The 16,182-nt window shown below is 49.5% G+C and overlaps 1 long non-coding RNA gene across 4 annotated transcripts; it reads left to right on the forward strand.

Annotated features, from left to right (window-relative positions):
- Positions 1-499: 499 nt before the first annotated feature.
- On the forward strand, positions 500-15,980 carry LOC140394870 (uncharacterized). 4 transcript variants are annotated; one of them, XR_011936055.1, is made up of 4 exons: positions 500-628; positions 9,866-10,347; positions 14,404-14,494; positions 14,816-15,980. It is a non-coding gene; the product is annotated as an uncharacterized lncRNA (long non-coding RNA). The 4 variants fall into 4 exon arrangements; XR_011936058.1 differs by having other exon boundaries at positions 9,866-9,954; XR_011936056.1 differs by lacking the exon at positions 500-628 and adding an exon at positions 2,401-2,515.
- Positions 15,981-16,182: the final 202 nt, after the last annotated feature.

Genomic DNA, 16,182 nt, shown 5'->3' on the forward strand with positions numbered 1-16,182 from the left:
CATCACAATGGCCTCCCAGTTAGGCCCCAATGCTACAGGATCCCGTGTTCCCCCTCCGGGGACACCGAAGGATGTTGGCCAACAGTTTTAAGATGATGACGTAGTTGTGGATCTTGTGTCCCTGCAAAGGGAAAGGTGTTGGCAAAAACCTTCAGAATGTAACAGCTTGTTATTGAAGTCTTGGGTCAAAGAGGCCGCTATCAATCTCGGCAGGTTAGTGAACTGAGACACTACTTGTACATCATTGTCAAGCATGAATCAAACATTAACGCGGCGACAGAAACAGGCTATCAGAGGCTCTGCTCACCGACCGTACCAGGGCAAGCGTTTCGTAACCCGGTGGTTTCTTTTTTTAGCAAAGAAACATCGGTTTCTAATTCTCAGGAGTGATTGGCTGTGAAAGTCACCCTAGTCCCAGATGACCATAGGCTGCTTTCCCCTTTGAGGGGGGGAGCTGATTGGTGGTGATTTAACCTGAGGCTCACCACACCTCAGGCGAGGGGCGATGTTGAGAAGGCCGGTGCGGGGAATTGAACCCACGCTGCTGGCTCCGCTCTGCATCACGAATCAGCTGTCCTGCCGGCTGAGCTGATTCGACATCCCCCCGATCCAATCATGGAGGAGAACAGTTAAGTGGATTATTGGGAGGAGAGAACCTTGAGACATTGACAATTTTCAACTGTAAGGGTTAACATCAGCAGAGTGCCATTGGCCACAGGCAACGCGGGATCCCAGAGGTGTCTGTGAGCGATGCTAAACTCCTCCAGCAGGAGCGCTGTTGAGGTCCCTCCCAGATTGCAATAACTGCAAAACTGATGGAAACTTTCATTCTTACACCATTAGCCTTGCTGTAAAAACCCTTTGAAAAGTTACAACTGGTTGAATGAGGTGTAACTGAGTTTGTAATCGCTTTCTAACTTCCTAATTACTGATAAACAACCTCCCTGGACCTGGGAAGCTAACTTTATATTTGTGCAATTCCCTCATTGCGATAATAAAAATTTCCACCTACTTTTCAAATCATTCATTACGAAAGGTTATTTTAATCTTTATTTTAGCTTCTGACAAAATCCAATAGTAATAATTTGTTACGTGTTATTTACGAGTTACGATAATGTTCCAACCTGAACGACTGGTTTTGTTGGTGAATTTTCTTTTGGCTATTAGTGAGAAACATCTGGGGAAACACTGCGAACTCAAACCTCACTTTCCTTTAACAACAGTAAAAGTATTTAATAAAGTAGAGGAAAGATAAGGAAATACTACAAAGAACAATCATATACCTTGGTACATTAACAGTAAGCACTTAGTCCCTGAAAGACTGGAAAGCCAAAGGCATCTGACAGATTTTTGGTCTCTCGGGGAATCAAGAGATATGGGAAGAGGGTGGGGAAATGGTGTTTAAGCCTGCTGGACACAGGTATTTCAATGTGTGGGCTTGGTTTCATTTCCAACTGTGATTCTATTGTGCTTGAAGAGGGCTACAGTGTGAAAAGCAAATAAACCAGCAGCTGGTTTTAAAAGGCTAGAGAGGAAACATCTCTCTCAGCTTTGCTAGAAGAAAAGCCATGCGATGGAGTAATGGTTAGGAAAGCAGATGCCGGAAACCTAAAGTCCAGATACGTAAGGAAACGAAAGAAATTAAGAGAAGTTTCCAAGACGTCTGGAGTTAACGGAACAGAAGAAACTGGGAACAAAACAGATTACTGTTCGGTAAAATGACAGAGAGTTGGAAAAGCATTGGATTGTGAGAGGCCAGAAAGATCGCTGTAGTAGCGCTCAGGTTTGTGAGAAATTACCCCAGTTTGGGAGACATTATTTGAAATAATTGTGGAAATTGTTGGCTGGACTTCAGAGTTTGTGTAAAAGCCTTTACGACAAAGGAAACCTGGAGGGAGAGGTGTAAAACCTGAAAGTGAAACCTTCATGGAAGCAGCGGAGGGAAAGCATTGTTTAAAAGGAGATTTGAAAGTGTGACTTTTGAAAGCAGAATTTGAAATCACGTGTGGATACTGGAGTTCAGTGAGACGAGGTGGCTCATGGCATAAGAATTATCCGGGGGGATTTGAGGAGAAATCCACAGATGTTCACTTGGTTTCAGAGAGGAGTGTGTCTTACCACAGTCATCCTGTGTGATTAAAGGGGACTTTGTGTCAATGAGACCATTGTAGTTTAATATATACTTTGTAACCTGTGTTACTCCTAAAACCTGTGTGTAATTGTTAAGCTAAAGGGTGGGGGGTGGGGGGGGGGGGGGATGGGGGGGGGGGGGGGGTGAAGATATTACAATCCAATTTTTCCATGTTTAATAATTTTTTTCTTCTTGTTGTTAAAACTAATTAGCGGTCCTGTGACTCTTTTCCTCCACATGTTATAAAAAAAAGGGTAAAAGTTACGGCCTTTTGAGCCAGCGTTCATTCTGGGATCTTCCCGTCTAATTATAACATCGACTGGGATTGCAACGAGAGAGAATGGCGGGAATGGGTGGACCAGACAGCCCAGGGAAAGGGTGGAGGTGGGTACTGCTGTAAAATCTAACATGGAATTGGATGATTAATATTGTTTGGTTGAGGGACATGGAGGTACGAAGCGGAGAAGGTACAAATTCAGATCCGGAGTTCAGCCAGGCCGGCTGATGTTCTTTCGCCGGTACCTGAATTCTCCATCATGCACCTGGTGCGCAACGGTCAACATCGAGGTGGATTTGGTAAACAGAAAGAATTGGTTTCATTAAAAATGCATTTTTCTGGGGCGGCACGTGGCACAGTGGTTAGCATTGCAGTCTCACGGCTGAGGACCTGGGTTCGAATCCCGGCCTTGAGTCAGTGTCCGTGTGGAGTTTGCACATTCTCCCCGTGTCTGCGTGGGTTTCACCTCCACAAGGTGAATTGGCCGCGCTAAATTGTCCCTTATTTGGAAAAGAATGCACTTTTCTCGCGTCACTTTGCCGTTACGTCTCCCATTCGTCCTCTCCCCCCGTCATCGCTCCCGTGGAGAGACCGGGCCTGGTTTCTCCTGCATCGACACATTCCTGTGGTTGGGCCCTTCGATTCATTGTGAGTTGTGTCCGGTCTCGGTTCCATCTTTCCTCACGTGGATGTTCTTTCCATGTCCCTTCCAAGTGGTCTGAAGTTTTCCATTTCATCATTTGTGTAATAAGACCATAAGAACATAGGAGCAGAATTAGGCCACTCGGCCCATCGAGTCTGCTCCGCCATTCAATCATGGCTGATATTTTCTCATCACCATTCTCCTGCCTTCTCCCCATAACTCCTGATCCCCGTATTAATCAAGAACCTATCAATCTCTGTCTTAAACACACGCAGTGATTTGGCCTCCACAGCCTTCTGCGGCAAAGAGTTCCACAGATTCACCTCCCTCTGGCTGAAGAAATTCCTCCTCATCTCTGTTTTAAAGGATCGTCCCTTTACTCTGAGATGGTGTCCTCTGCTTCTTATTTTTCCTACAAGTGGAAACATCCTCTCCACGTCCACTCTTTCCAGGCTTCGCAGTACCTTGTACGTTTCAATAAGATCCCCTCTCATCCTTCTAAACTCCAACGAGTACAGACCCAGAGTCCTCAAACGTTCCTCATACAACAAGTTCTTCATTCCAGGGATCATTCTTGTGAACCTCCTCTAGACCCTTTCCAAGGCCAGTACATCCTTCCTTAGATATGGGGCCCAAAACTGCTCACAATACTCCAAATGGGGTCTGACCAGAGCCTCATACAGCCTCAGAAGTACATCCCTGGTCTTGTGTTCTAGCTCTCTTGACATGAATGCTAACATTGCATTTGCCTTCTTAACTACCGACTGAACCTGCACATTAACCTTAAGAGAATCGTGAACAAGGACTCCCAAGTCCATTTGTGCTTCTGCATTCCGAAGCATTTCCGCATCGTCCACTGCTGCTTTCCGCTTTACCCTCCCTCGAGACCTTCTCAAGGGTTCCAAGGTTTTGCTCTTCGAAGGTCTCAATCTTCGGAATTGTTCTCTTTGGCCTCCGATTTCGTTGCAACATCTCATTGATGTCGCAGGACGCCGAGTAATGGAGAGGGGTGGGGGGGGGGGGGGGTAAAGCTCAGTTCCTCAGCCCTCAAGTCCTTCAACTCGAAGAATGTAATAGACACCTCGACTAAAGAAATGCAGGAATGTTTCGTGTGAAAAGTACATGTGATTTTGATGTGACATTTGGCCGCTGCTCACTGAAGGGAGTGAATAATGGAAATGTAGCAGGTTATATTTCATTTAGACTGCAAACACATAGCTAATGGAATCAATGATAAATTTAATAGGCCAGCAAGGTTAAAGGATTTCTCCGTACAGGGGTGTAGGTACATTAACAGCCAGGGTTACAATGCTGGGCAACTTTAAGAAAAGGGAGACTGAGAGTAAGAACAATTAGAGATAGAAAATACCAAGCATTCTACGTTTGGCCTCCCATCTCTCAGCAGCTTTACATGTAAACAATGCGTCCTGGTCTACTCAAGGTACCTTTTGCCCTTATACCACAACGCTCAAGGTAAACTGTGACTAGCATACACAACTCCTAAGGGAGCTGCATTGTTCTACCATCGGGCAGGGGGCAGACCAGCACGGCTGGCATTGCCCAGACCTAGCCCAAACTGGGAAAAACCTCCAACAAAAACCTTACATGGTGTTTGGGTTTTGAAATGTACTACATGTCCAATCCGGCTTGCCGTGTGCGGTAAGCACCGTGGGCTGCCATTTCAGAACAGTTCAATAAAGCCGCTCACTGAGAAGAAACTGGAGACGTTCTGCTGTCCTCATACATGAAACACACGGTGAATGTGGTTCAAAGTCTCTTCCTGGTGCTGCTGGTATTACTGTGTTGTTGAGTATGTCGGTGCTGATGGCTATGGACCATCACTGGTGGTGCAAGTGATGTTGTCAATCCTGAAGCTGGTGCTGCCGATGGCGATGGTGATGGTGCCGGTGATGGTGATGGTGATGGTGCCGGTGATGGTGCTAGTGATGGTGCCAGTGATGGTGCCAGTGATGGTGATAGTGATGCCGATGGCGATGGTGATGGTGATGGTGCCGGTGATGGTGCCAGTGATGGTGCCAGTGATGGTGATAGTGATGCCGATGGCGATGGTGATGGTGATGGTGCCGGTGATGGTGCCAGTGATGGTGACAGTGATGCCGATGGTGATGGTGATGGTGATGCCGATGGTGATGGTGATTGTGCCGGTGATGGTGATGGTGCCAGTGATGGTGATGGTGCTGGTGACGGTGATGGTGCCAGTGATGGTGACGGTGATGGTGCCGGTGATAGTGATGCCGATGGCGATGGTGATGGTGGTGGTGCTGCCGATGGTGGTGCTGCTGCCGATGGTGCTGCCAATGGTGCCGATGATGGTGCCGGTGGTGGTGATGGTGCCGGTGATGGTGATCGTTCCGGTGATGGTGCCGGTGATGGTGATGGTGCCGGTGATGGTGTCAGTGATGGTGATGGTGCTGGCGATGGTGATGGTGGTGGTGCTGCCGATGGTGCTGCCAATGGTGATGGTGATGGTGATGGTGCCGGTGATGGTGCCGGTGCCGGTGGTGATGCTGCCGATGGTGATGGTGCCGGTGATGGTGCCTGTGATAGTAATGGTGCTGGTGATAGTGATGCCGATGGTGATGGCGATGGTATGGTGATGGTGCCGGTGATGGTGATGGTGATGGTGATGGTGAGGGTGATGGTGCTGCCGATGGTGCCGGTGATGGTGATGGTGCCGGCAATGGTGATGGTGCCGGTGAAGGTGACGGTGATGGTGATGGCGCCGGTGATGGTGCCGGTGATGGTGATGGTGCCGATGATGGTGCCAGTGATGGTGATGGTGCTGGTGATAGTGATGCCGATGGTGATGGTGCCGGTGATGGTGATGGTGATGGTGCTGGTGATGGTGATGGTGAGGGTGATGGTGCTGCCGATGGTGCCGGTGATGGTGATGGTGCCGGTAATGGTGATGGTGCCGGTGATGGTGATGGTGCCGGTGATGGTGACGGTGATGGTGCCGGTGATAGTGATGCCGATGGCGATGGTGATGGTGGTGGTGCTGCCGATGGTGCTGCCAATGGTGCCGATGATGGTGCCGGTGATGGTGATGGTGCCGGTGATGGTGATCGTTCCGGTGATGGTGCCGGTGATGGTGATGGTGATGGTGCCGGTGATGGTGTCAGTGATGGTGATGGTGCTGGCGATGGTGATGGTGGTGGTGCTGCCGATGGTGCTGCCAATGGTGATGGTGATGGTGATGGTGCCGGTGCCGGTGGTGGTGCTGCCAATGGTGATGGTGCCGGTGATGGTGCCTGTGATATGAATGGTGCTGGTGATAGTGATGCCGATGGTGATGGCGATGGTATGGTGATGGTGCCGGTGATGGTGATGGTGATGGTGAGGGTGATGGTGCTGCCGATGGTGCCGGTGATGGTGATGGTGCCGGTAATGGTGATGGTGCCGGTGATGGTGACGGTGATGGTGATGGCGATGGCGATGGCGCCGGTGATGGTGCCGGTGATGGTGATGGTGCCGATGATGGTGCCAGTGATGGTGATGGTGCTGGTGATAGTGATGCCGATGGTGATGGTGCCGGTGATGGTGATGGTGCCGGTGATGGTGATGGTGAGGGTGATGGTGCTACCGATGGTGCCGGTGATGGTTATGGTGATGGTGCCGGTAATGGTGATGGTGCCGGTGATGGTGATGGTGCCGGTGATGGTGATGGTGCCGGTGATGGTGATGGTGCCGGTGGTGGTTCCGGTGCTGCCGATGGCGATGGTGATGGTGATGGTGCCGGTGATGGTGCTGGTGATGGTGATGGTGATAGTGATGGTGATGGTGCTGGTGATGGTGCTGGTGATAGTGATAGTGATGGTGATGGTAATGGTGCTGGTGCTGGTGATGGTGCTGGTGATGGTGATGGTGCTGGTGATAGTAATGGTGATGGTGATGGTGATGGTGCTGGTGCTGGTGATGGTGATGGTGATGGTGCTGGTGATAGTGATGGTGATGGTGATGGTGATGGTGCTGGTGATGGTGCTGGTGCTGGTGCTGGTGATGGTGATGGTGCTGGTGCTGGTGATGGTGATGGTGCTGGTGATGGTGATGGTGCTGGTGCTGGTGCTGGTGATGGCGCTGGCGATGGCGATGGCGCTGGCGCTGGTGATGGCGATGGCGCAGGCGCTGGCGCTGGTGATGGTGCTGGTGCTGGTGCTGGTGATGGTGCTGGTGCTGGTGCTGGTGCTGGTGATGGTGCTGGTGCTGGTGATGGTGCTGGTGATGGTGCTGGTGCTGGTGATGGTGCTGGTGATGGTGATGGTGCTGGTGATGGCGCTGGCGCTGGCGCTGGCGCTGGTGCTGGCGCTGGTGATGGTGATGGTGATGGCGCTGGCGATGGCGCTGGTGATGGTGCTGGTGATGGTGCTGGTGCTGGTGCTGGTGATGGTGATGGTGATGGCGATGGCGATGGCACTGGCGATGGCGCTGGCGCTGGTGATGGTGCTGGTGCTGGTGCTGGTGCTGGTGATGGTGCTGGTGCTGGTGCCGGTGCCGGTGCCGGTGCCGGTGATGGTGCTGGTGCCGGTGATGGTGATGGTGCTGGTGATGGTGATGGTGCTGGTGCTGGTGATGGTGCTGGTGCTAGTGATAGTGATAGTGATGGTGATGGTGCTGGTGCTGGTGATGGTGATGGTGCTGGTGATGGTGATGGTGATGGTGATGGCGATGGTGATGGTGCTGCCGATGGTGCTGGTGATGGTGATGGTGATGGTGCTGGTGATGGTGATGGTGCTGCCGATGGTGCTGCCGATGGTGCTGGTGATGGTGATGGTGCTGGTGATGGTGCTGGTGATGGTGATGGTGATGGTGCTGGTGATGGTGATGGCGATGGTGCTGGCACCCAGACCAGTGCTTTGTTGGTACCGTCTTGTGTAAATGGTGAATTTTGAGGACCAACCAGCTGATCACATTGCGGAATTACGGCACAGACACACAGAGCCGACACTGACCCTCTCCTTCAACCAGCCTCCCAAATCAACCCGTCAAAACTCGCCACCAAAACACTTGAAAACAAATCAGAAACAAAATATAAAAGCTAATGTTTTTGAAAACTTTGTTTTTTTGATAAGGAGAGACATTGAGGGACAAATTCCCTCCAGTATCTGACAGTTCACTTCATCACATTTGCATGAAAAGTAACAATGAACCTGGATGGAGAACATACAGATCAGTATCTGAACGAGGGGCAGATGTAGGCCATTCAGCCCCTCAAGCCTGCTCCATCATTCACTGAGATAATTACAATGTTCTTGTCGGATGGCCTAATTTATATTACAAGAACACTTGTAGTTAAAGCTATAAATGATTTATCAACATTAACTGTTGGTCAAATATATACAAAGCAACAGATGACTAACAGTACAGGTCCACAGATCACTGAAAGGGGCTACACAGGTGGAGAAGGTAGTCAAGAAGGCATACGGCATGCTTGCCTTCATTGGCCGGGGCATTGAGTATAAGAATTGGCAAGTCATGTTGCAGCTGTATAGAACCTTAGGCCACACTTGGAGTATAGTGTTCAATTCTGATCGCCACACTACCAGAAGGATGTGGAGGCTTTAGAGAGGGTGCAGAAGAGATTTACCAGAATGTTGCCTGGTATGGAGGGCATAAGCTATGAGGAGCGATTGAATAAACTCGGTTTGTTCTCACTGGAACGAAGGAGGTTGAGGGGCGACCTGATAGAGGTATACAAAATTATGAGGGGCATAGACAGAGTGGATAGTCAGAGGCTTTTCCCCAGGGTAGAGGGGTCAATTACTAGGGGGCATAGGTTTAAGGTGAGAGGGGCAAAGTTTAGAGTAGATGTACGAGGCAAGTTTTTTACGCAGAGGGTAGTGGGTGCCTGGAACTCACTACCGGAGGAGGTAGTGGAGGCAGGGACGATAGGGACATTTAAGGGGCATCTTGACAAATATATGAATAGGATGGGAAAAGAAGGATACGGACCCAGGAAGTGTAGAAGATTGTAGTTTAGTCGGGCAGTATGGTCGGCACGGGCTTGGAGGGCCGAAGGGCCTGTTCCTGTGCTGTACATTTCTTTGTTCTTTGTTTGTAGTACGATCAAGCACAAGCAACCTCTCTCTCCAGCTTCCTCCAGCCAGCCTGAGAAGCCACCTGACTCTAACATTATATACTAGTGTGACCCCTAGTGGTCAGTTGGTGAATTACAACACAACCATGATATCACTAAGATAATGATAATAAAATGTAGAACAGGAGCATTGGAGAGGTGTGCGAGTAGTAAATCTGCTGCTGAAACACACATTCACAGCCGGTTCTGATATGTTGGGTGCTCTGGATCCGTGGAACACATACAGGCCACCAACACTTAAAATAGTGCAACACTATTTTATTAAGTTAGAAACTGTTGAACATACTTTCACTGTGGGTTAACACAATGTTAGATTAAACTAAAGACCTATGCCTTGTCCTAACCAGTCTATGCACTCAGCACATGGTGAGGATCTGTGCCTATCTCTGTAATCGCCTCCAAGCCCCACAACCCTCCGGTCAGCACTCCGCGAATTGTGTGCGGTACCATTCCCCAGCCGCCTGCCGCTTCACTCTCTGCAATCCCCTGCCTACACCTCTCCGCCTCTGTCGGCCCCCTTTGCCGTTGAGACCCTCTTAACACCCGTCTCTCCGAATGTGTTTTAGCTCATCTGACCCAAGTTCTCCTTCTGTGGCTCAGTGTTATGCTCTGCTTTGCAATGTTCCTGTGAAGCAGCTTGGAAGGTTTTATTACAATAAAGACGCTATTTAAACGTAAGTTGTTGTTACTCTTTTGCAGCTTCAATTAATTTAATGATTGAGAGGGGAAACAACAGATGAACCCAAGACTGCAGCTCACTCCTTTTGCGGCAATTATGCTGAAGACGAGTAGGTATTTGAAAGCTGCTGTGTGCCGCGTCTGGCTGAATTCCCGGGGAATATTCTCCTGACGGATGAGCAAACTTCCAGGCTCTCAGCAGCAGGAATGTTATGGGATACTCGCTACTGAGGCACCTCGTCGCCCCCTGCTGGCCATTCTCACAGCTGCAGCAGCTTTTCCACAGCTTCCTGAGCCTCTGGGGGTGACCCCGGACCGAATCGAATCACAGAATGGTTACAGCGCAGGAAGAGGCCATTCAGCCCGTCAAGCCCTGTGCCAGCCTCCGGCAAGAGTAACCCCGGCTGATCCCGCCTCCCTGGCCTGCAGATTCTCTCTCTTCGAGAACTTATCCTTTTGAACGACCCTTGCCTCCATCACACTCTCTGGCAGATCTTTAACCGGTATTATAGTGTGAATCAATTTAATAGAATAACAGAAATGAACTCAGGGGCAAATTAAAAGGGGCCAATCCTGGTAGGGGCACTTCCCCCAAAAACAAAGAGCAACGGAAACTTACGCAACACCAAATCAAAATGTGAGAGGACATGTCGATGAAGTCCAGATCCTTAGCCACTCGCTGTGGGTGAAATAACCTTTCCCACCTATCACACCTTTCCTTTTGCTGATCGCCTTCAATCAGTGTGCTCTGACTCTCCGTGCTCCCACCAATAGGAACAGTTCCTCTCATTCTCCTCTGCCAAGACCCATCATGATTTGAACATCTAGACGTGCTTGTTAGGTGAATTGAACATTCTGAATTCTCCCTCTGTGCACCCGAACAGGCGCCGGAATGTGGCGACGAGGGGATTTCCACAGTAACTTCAATGCAGTGTTAATGTAAGCCACCTGGTGACAATAATAAAGATTATTATCTCTCCTTCAAGACAGTCTCAATGCGCAGCCACGTTTTAATTACCCCATCTCACCGTAACGTGAGAATCTGAGGGCCACCTCAGATTCTGAATCTGAGAGCCTCTCCTCCTACGACTTTGCCAGATCTTTTCAGGGAGCAGCTAAGAGGCAACCAGACTGGGGCGGCAGGGCGACACGGTGGTTAGCCCTGCTGCCTCACAGCGCCACGGACCCGGGTTCAATTCCGGCCTCGGGTGGCTGTCTGTGCGGAGTCTGCACGTTCTCCCCGGTCTGCGTGGGTTTCCTCCGGGTGCGCCGGTTTCCTCCCACAGTCCAAAGACATGCAGGTTAGGCGGATTGGCCATGATAAATTGTCCTTCGTGTCCAAAACATTAGGGGAGGTTACTGGGATAGGGCCTGGGTGGGGTGCTCTTTCAGAGGATTGGTGCAGACTCGATGGGTCGAATGGCCTCCTTCTGCTCTGTAGAGATTCTATGATTCTATGACTGGTGTGGGGCAGGGGTCGCTGGGCCAGACCAGATAAGGACGGCCGGTTTCCTTCACTGAAGGACATGAGTAAACAAGACAAGTTTTTACCAGCAATCCAATGCTTTCACGGTTTCAATGAATGTTATTTCTGGATTTTATTTTAAACATAGAATTCACGCTTACCGAAATTAAACCTCATTTCCCGGCCATTCAGTAAGTTTATTAATGTCTCCCTGTATTCTGTCGCAGTTTCCCCCTCTACCGCCCCCACCCCAGCTTGGTGGCACCTGCAGCTTCTGAAATCGCACTTCGATTCCTGCGCCCAAATGGTTCCTGCGATTAGAGAAACCGGGGGGGGCACAGCACCCATCCCTCATGAACAACATAAACAGGCTTGTCCCATCGTGAGCGCGGTCTCCACAGCTACGGGAGGCCGCAGCCTGTGAAATTCTTTTCGAAGCGCAGTCACTGTTGCCATGTAGGCCAAGTGCGCACAGTAACATCCCAGAAGCAGCAAGGTTGCCAATGGCCAGATGATCTGTCGCATTGTGATGCTGGTTGACGGGGTGAATATTGGCCGGGTCATTGGAAAGCGAAAATCCCTGCGGAAGATCACTTTCCACCGATTGTGAGCCTGAGTGGGTAACTTTAGCCCTGAATAGCCAGCTCTGCTATTCTATTCATTCCCACATACTCATATTGAAAGTTAGAGTAATCCTAGACTGCTCAGTGTAATAGCGGTGTACCAGATAGAGACAGAGCCAGACAAAGTAAGATTCGATTTGGTTTATTACAGTGTCGAATCAGAATGACTATTTAATTGTCCCTGCTTTCTCCTCCCTGATTAGGGCCCTGTGAAAATCCAATGTGAAATTGCCGGCAGGATAGCTCGTATTTAAGAGTGTTACGCCTAACCTTTAACTGTTTATAAAATTAGCCAAACAATCATAATTGGCTGATGAATGGGTTCTGGAGCAGGAGGTTCTGGACAGAATGTTCTTTATTTGGGGGAAGCCTTTTTTTTTTGCTCATTAATGTAGGAGATCCTCACGCTGGGGGAACAGAATATTTTCTCATCTTCCCGGCCCATGCGTCACCCTCCAACATGGTTCAGTGCGTGTTCCCTACCCACTGCGTTTGTGTGTGGAGTGCAGTTTGGGGCGTGGGGGTTAAAGCTCATTCCCCGCTGCCAGCACTAGCCGAATGACTCAGTGAATTTGAGATGCAGTAACTCAAGGGACGAAACATTTGTTCCCAGACTCCCCACGCGTTTATTCACCACCAGTAATTTCAAGCAATTTGTGCTTTTTGTCTTTGAGAAATTGGTGGTGGAAGAACTGCCCCCGGAGCAGGGTTCGGTTGAAATCGGGTAAAAATGGAGGGGAACGAAGGTGCTACCATGCTGGGGGTGGAGCTACTTTTAAAATCGGAAGTTATGGAAGACTGAAGGAGATAAAAAGTTCCAAAGTTTTGAAGCCCTGGGAATGAATGTATTTTTTTATTATTAAGGGGCAATTTAACGTGGCCAATCCACCTAACCTGCACAGGGGCAGCACTGTAACATTGTGGAGAGCACAATTGCTTCACAGCTCCAGGGTCCCAGGTTCGATTCTGGCTTGGGTCACTGTCTGTGCGGAGTCTGCACATCCTCCCCGTGTGTACGTGGGTTTCCTCCGGGTGCTCCGGTTTCCTCCCACAGTCCAAAGATGTGCAGGTTAGGTGGACTGGCCATGATAAATTGCCCCTAGTGTCCAAAATTGCCCTTAGTGTTGGGTGGGGTTACAGGGATAGGGTGGAGGTGTTGACCTTGGTTAGGGTGCTCTTTCCAAGAGCCGGTGCAGACTCGATGGGCCGAATGGCCTCCTTCTGCACTGTAAATTCTATGATACTATGATCTTTGGGTTGTGGGGGCGAAACCCACGCAGACGCGGGGAGAATGTGCAAACTCCACACGGACAGTGACCCAGGGCCGGGATCGAACCTGGGACCTCAGCGCCGTGAGGCAGCAGTGCTAACCATGCGCTACCGTGCTGCCCCGGGAATGAATGTATAAGGCAGTAAGACAAATCTTGATTTCAATCTGATGGGGATGTCAGGAAGAGGCAGAAAGGTATAGATGGAGCATCAGGCCCAGGAGAAGAAAGTTCCATGTGTTGGCTGTGCAGGTGGCAGCATTAATCGGGGTTTCACTCGAGCACATATAAAGAGATGCTCACTGAATCAGTGCTGTGGCTGAGTTAGGAGGCGTGTGCTTGTAATCTTTAACTCTGCAAATAAATATAAAACTGAGTAAAGATTGGCTGCACTGCTATCCTTTACCGACTATCTTTCTAGATTAGAATGCAACGCAGCACTGGCCATCTCAGGCATGCGCCTCTGAACTCAACCGCAGCACTGATTCAGTAAGCGTTGCTTTATATGTGCTCAAGTGAATGGGTCGTCTCTGATTTTCTGTTTATGCCCTTTTGCTCCGTATCCCCTCACCAGAGGGAATGGAATTCCCTCGATCGACCCCATCAAACCTTTTCATCAACTCAAACATCCTGACCATAACTGAATGTTTATTTGAAGGTATTTTAACTGGAGAAGTTCAATGAAGTTGTATCTGTGCAAAAAAACCCCAAACACTTGTGTTTCTACCTGGTTACTCTCGGAGCCCGAGAGTTGACATAATATTTAGAGGGGGCTCTAAGATTCTGCCGCTGTACTGAGGGAAGATTAGTATCCATCTCAGTGGCACCTTTACATCCCCTACACAGCCTCCAATTCCCACAATGTGTGCGGGTACCAAACCTGCTTGGTGCCTCCAGATGTTGGAGCGAGGGATTGGGATCGCTGGCAGGGTTGCCAACAGGGATGAAATGTATTCCCCGAGATTCCATCACATGGCTTTCCCCTCACGCTCCAGCCATTAATCGGCCAACACATCCATCCTTGTGACATACTGCCTTCCTACACCAATTGAAAAGCTTATTACCCAATTGAATGATGCCTGACTGTTGGCCTTTTCATCCATTTTCAATATTTTTATATCTGTCAAATAAAAATGTTCAAATATATTTTTTAACTATCTTTTTAATCCCCCCCCCCCCCCCCCCCCATCCTCCCCTCCCCAGGGTTTCACACAGCAGTGTCCTGGAGATTGATCTTCAATTCCTGGAGAGTTCCGCCAATCCAAAGGGAACAAGCTTCCGAATGCAGGAAAAGGTCAGTATCCCTGGGGAACATCACCGATTCAGGGGTAAACTCCACCATTATCAAACACCAGAATGCTGCCTGTGATCCCACATGATTAGCTAGACTGAGCGGACGACTATTTGAATCATAGGGATTGGCAGAATGATATCTTTTACCCCCACCATCTGGCCTGCGAAATCCTACCAACTGTCCTGGCTTGACACAATTCACACCTCTTTAACCTGGGGTTACCCCATCTCTGGATCTGTAAAGATTTAATCACCTGCTAATGCTCGCATTCCAAACATTGTCTGGCATCTTTGAATTTGTCTATATGTGTTTCTGGAACAGACCTCTTCATTCACCTGAGGAAGGAGCAGCCCTCCGAAAGCTAGTGACATCGAAACAAACCTGTTGGACTTTAACCTGGTGTTGTAAGACTTCTTACTGTGCTCACCCCAGTCCAACGCCGGCATCTCCACCTCTTTTACAGGTAGATAAGATGAGCTACTGGACATTCTACATCACCTTGCAGGTTTACTTTCATTCCAGACTCCTGGCTGCAGAAGACACATTTCAGAAATATACCTTTGACTGTCTAAACCTAACGTAGTTGGCAGTCAACAGCGCAAACGAAGGTCATTCAGCCCACAACGTCTGCACCAGTTCTCCTAATGAGCAATTCACCTCATGCTCCCCACCCCCGTCTCCCAGCCTTCTCCTGGTAATCCTGCCATCCTTGCCAGACACCAGTCTAATTCCCTTTTGAATGCTTCGATTGAACCTGCCTCCACCACGCTCTCAGGCAACACATTCCAGACCCTTGCCACTCGCTGCGTGGGAAAGCTGTTTCTCATGTCATTTTTTACTTCTTTCGCCCAATTATTTTAAGTCTGTGCCCCCTCGCTCTCGATTCTTTCATGAGCGGCAACAGTCCCTCTCTCTCTCTCTCTCTCTCTACTCTGTCCTGGACTCTCATGATTGTGAACATCTCAATCAAATCTCCCCATCTCACCACAGAAAGCATCCTATCGGGCTGCATCGCAGCCTGGTACGGCAACTGCTCGGCCCAGGACCGCAAGAAACTTCAGAGAGTCGTGAACACCGCCCAGTCCATCACACGAACCTGCCTCCCATCCATTGACTCCATCTACACCTCCCTCTGCCTGGGGAAAGCGGGCAGCATAATCAAAGATCCCTCCCACCCGGCTTACTCACTCTTCCAACTTCTTCCATCGGGCAGGAGATACAGAAGTCTGAGAACTCGCACGAACAGAGTCAAAAACAGCTTCTTCCCCACTGTTACCAGACTCCTAAATAACCCTCTTATGGACTGACCTCATTAACACTACACCCTGTATGCTTCATCCGATGCCGGTGTTATGTAGTTACATTGTGTACCTTGTGTTGCCTTATTATGTATTTTCTTTTATTCCCTTTTCTTCTCATGTACTTAATGATCTGTTGAGCTGCTCGCTGGAAAAATACTTTTCACTGTACCTCGGTACACGTGACAATAAACAAATCCAATCCAATCCAATCCCTCAGCTTCTTGCCTGCAAGGAACACAGCCTTGGAAATTCTCAAATAAACCATCCATCCCATTCCGCCACGGGTTGGCAAACAAACCGAACTCAGCGACCCTATTGCTGGGTACGGGACACGCTTCACAGAGTCTCCCTGGCTCCTTCAACTCTTGGCTGACCTCATCGCTGATC

The sequence above is a fragment of the Scyliorhinus torazame genome, chromosome 18 (genome assembly GCF_047496885.1).
Source record: "Scyliorhinus torazame isolate Kashiwa2021f chromosome 18, sScyTor2.1, whole genome shotgun sequence".
In the NCBI taxonomy this organism is placed as follows: Eukaryota; Metazoa; Chordata; class Chondrichthyes; order Carcharhiniformes; family Scyliorhinidae; genus Scyliorhinus; species Scyliorhinus torazame.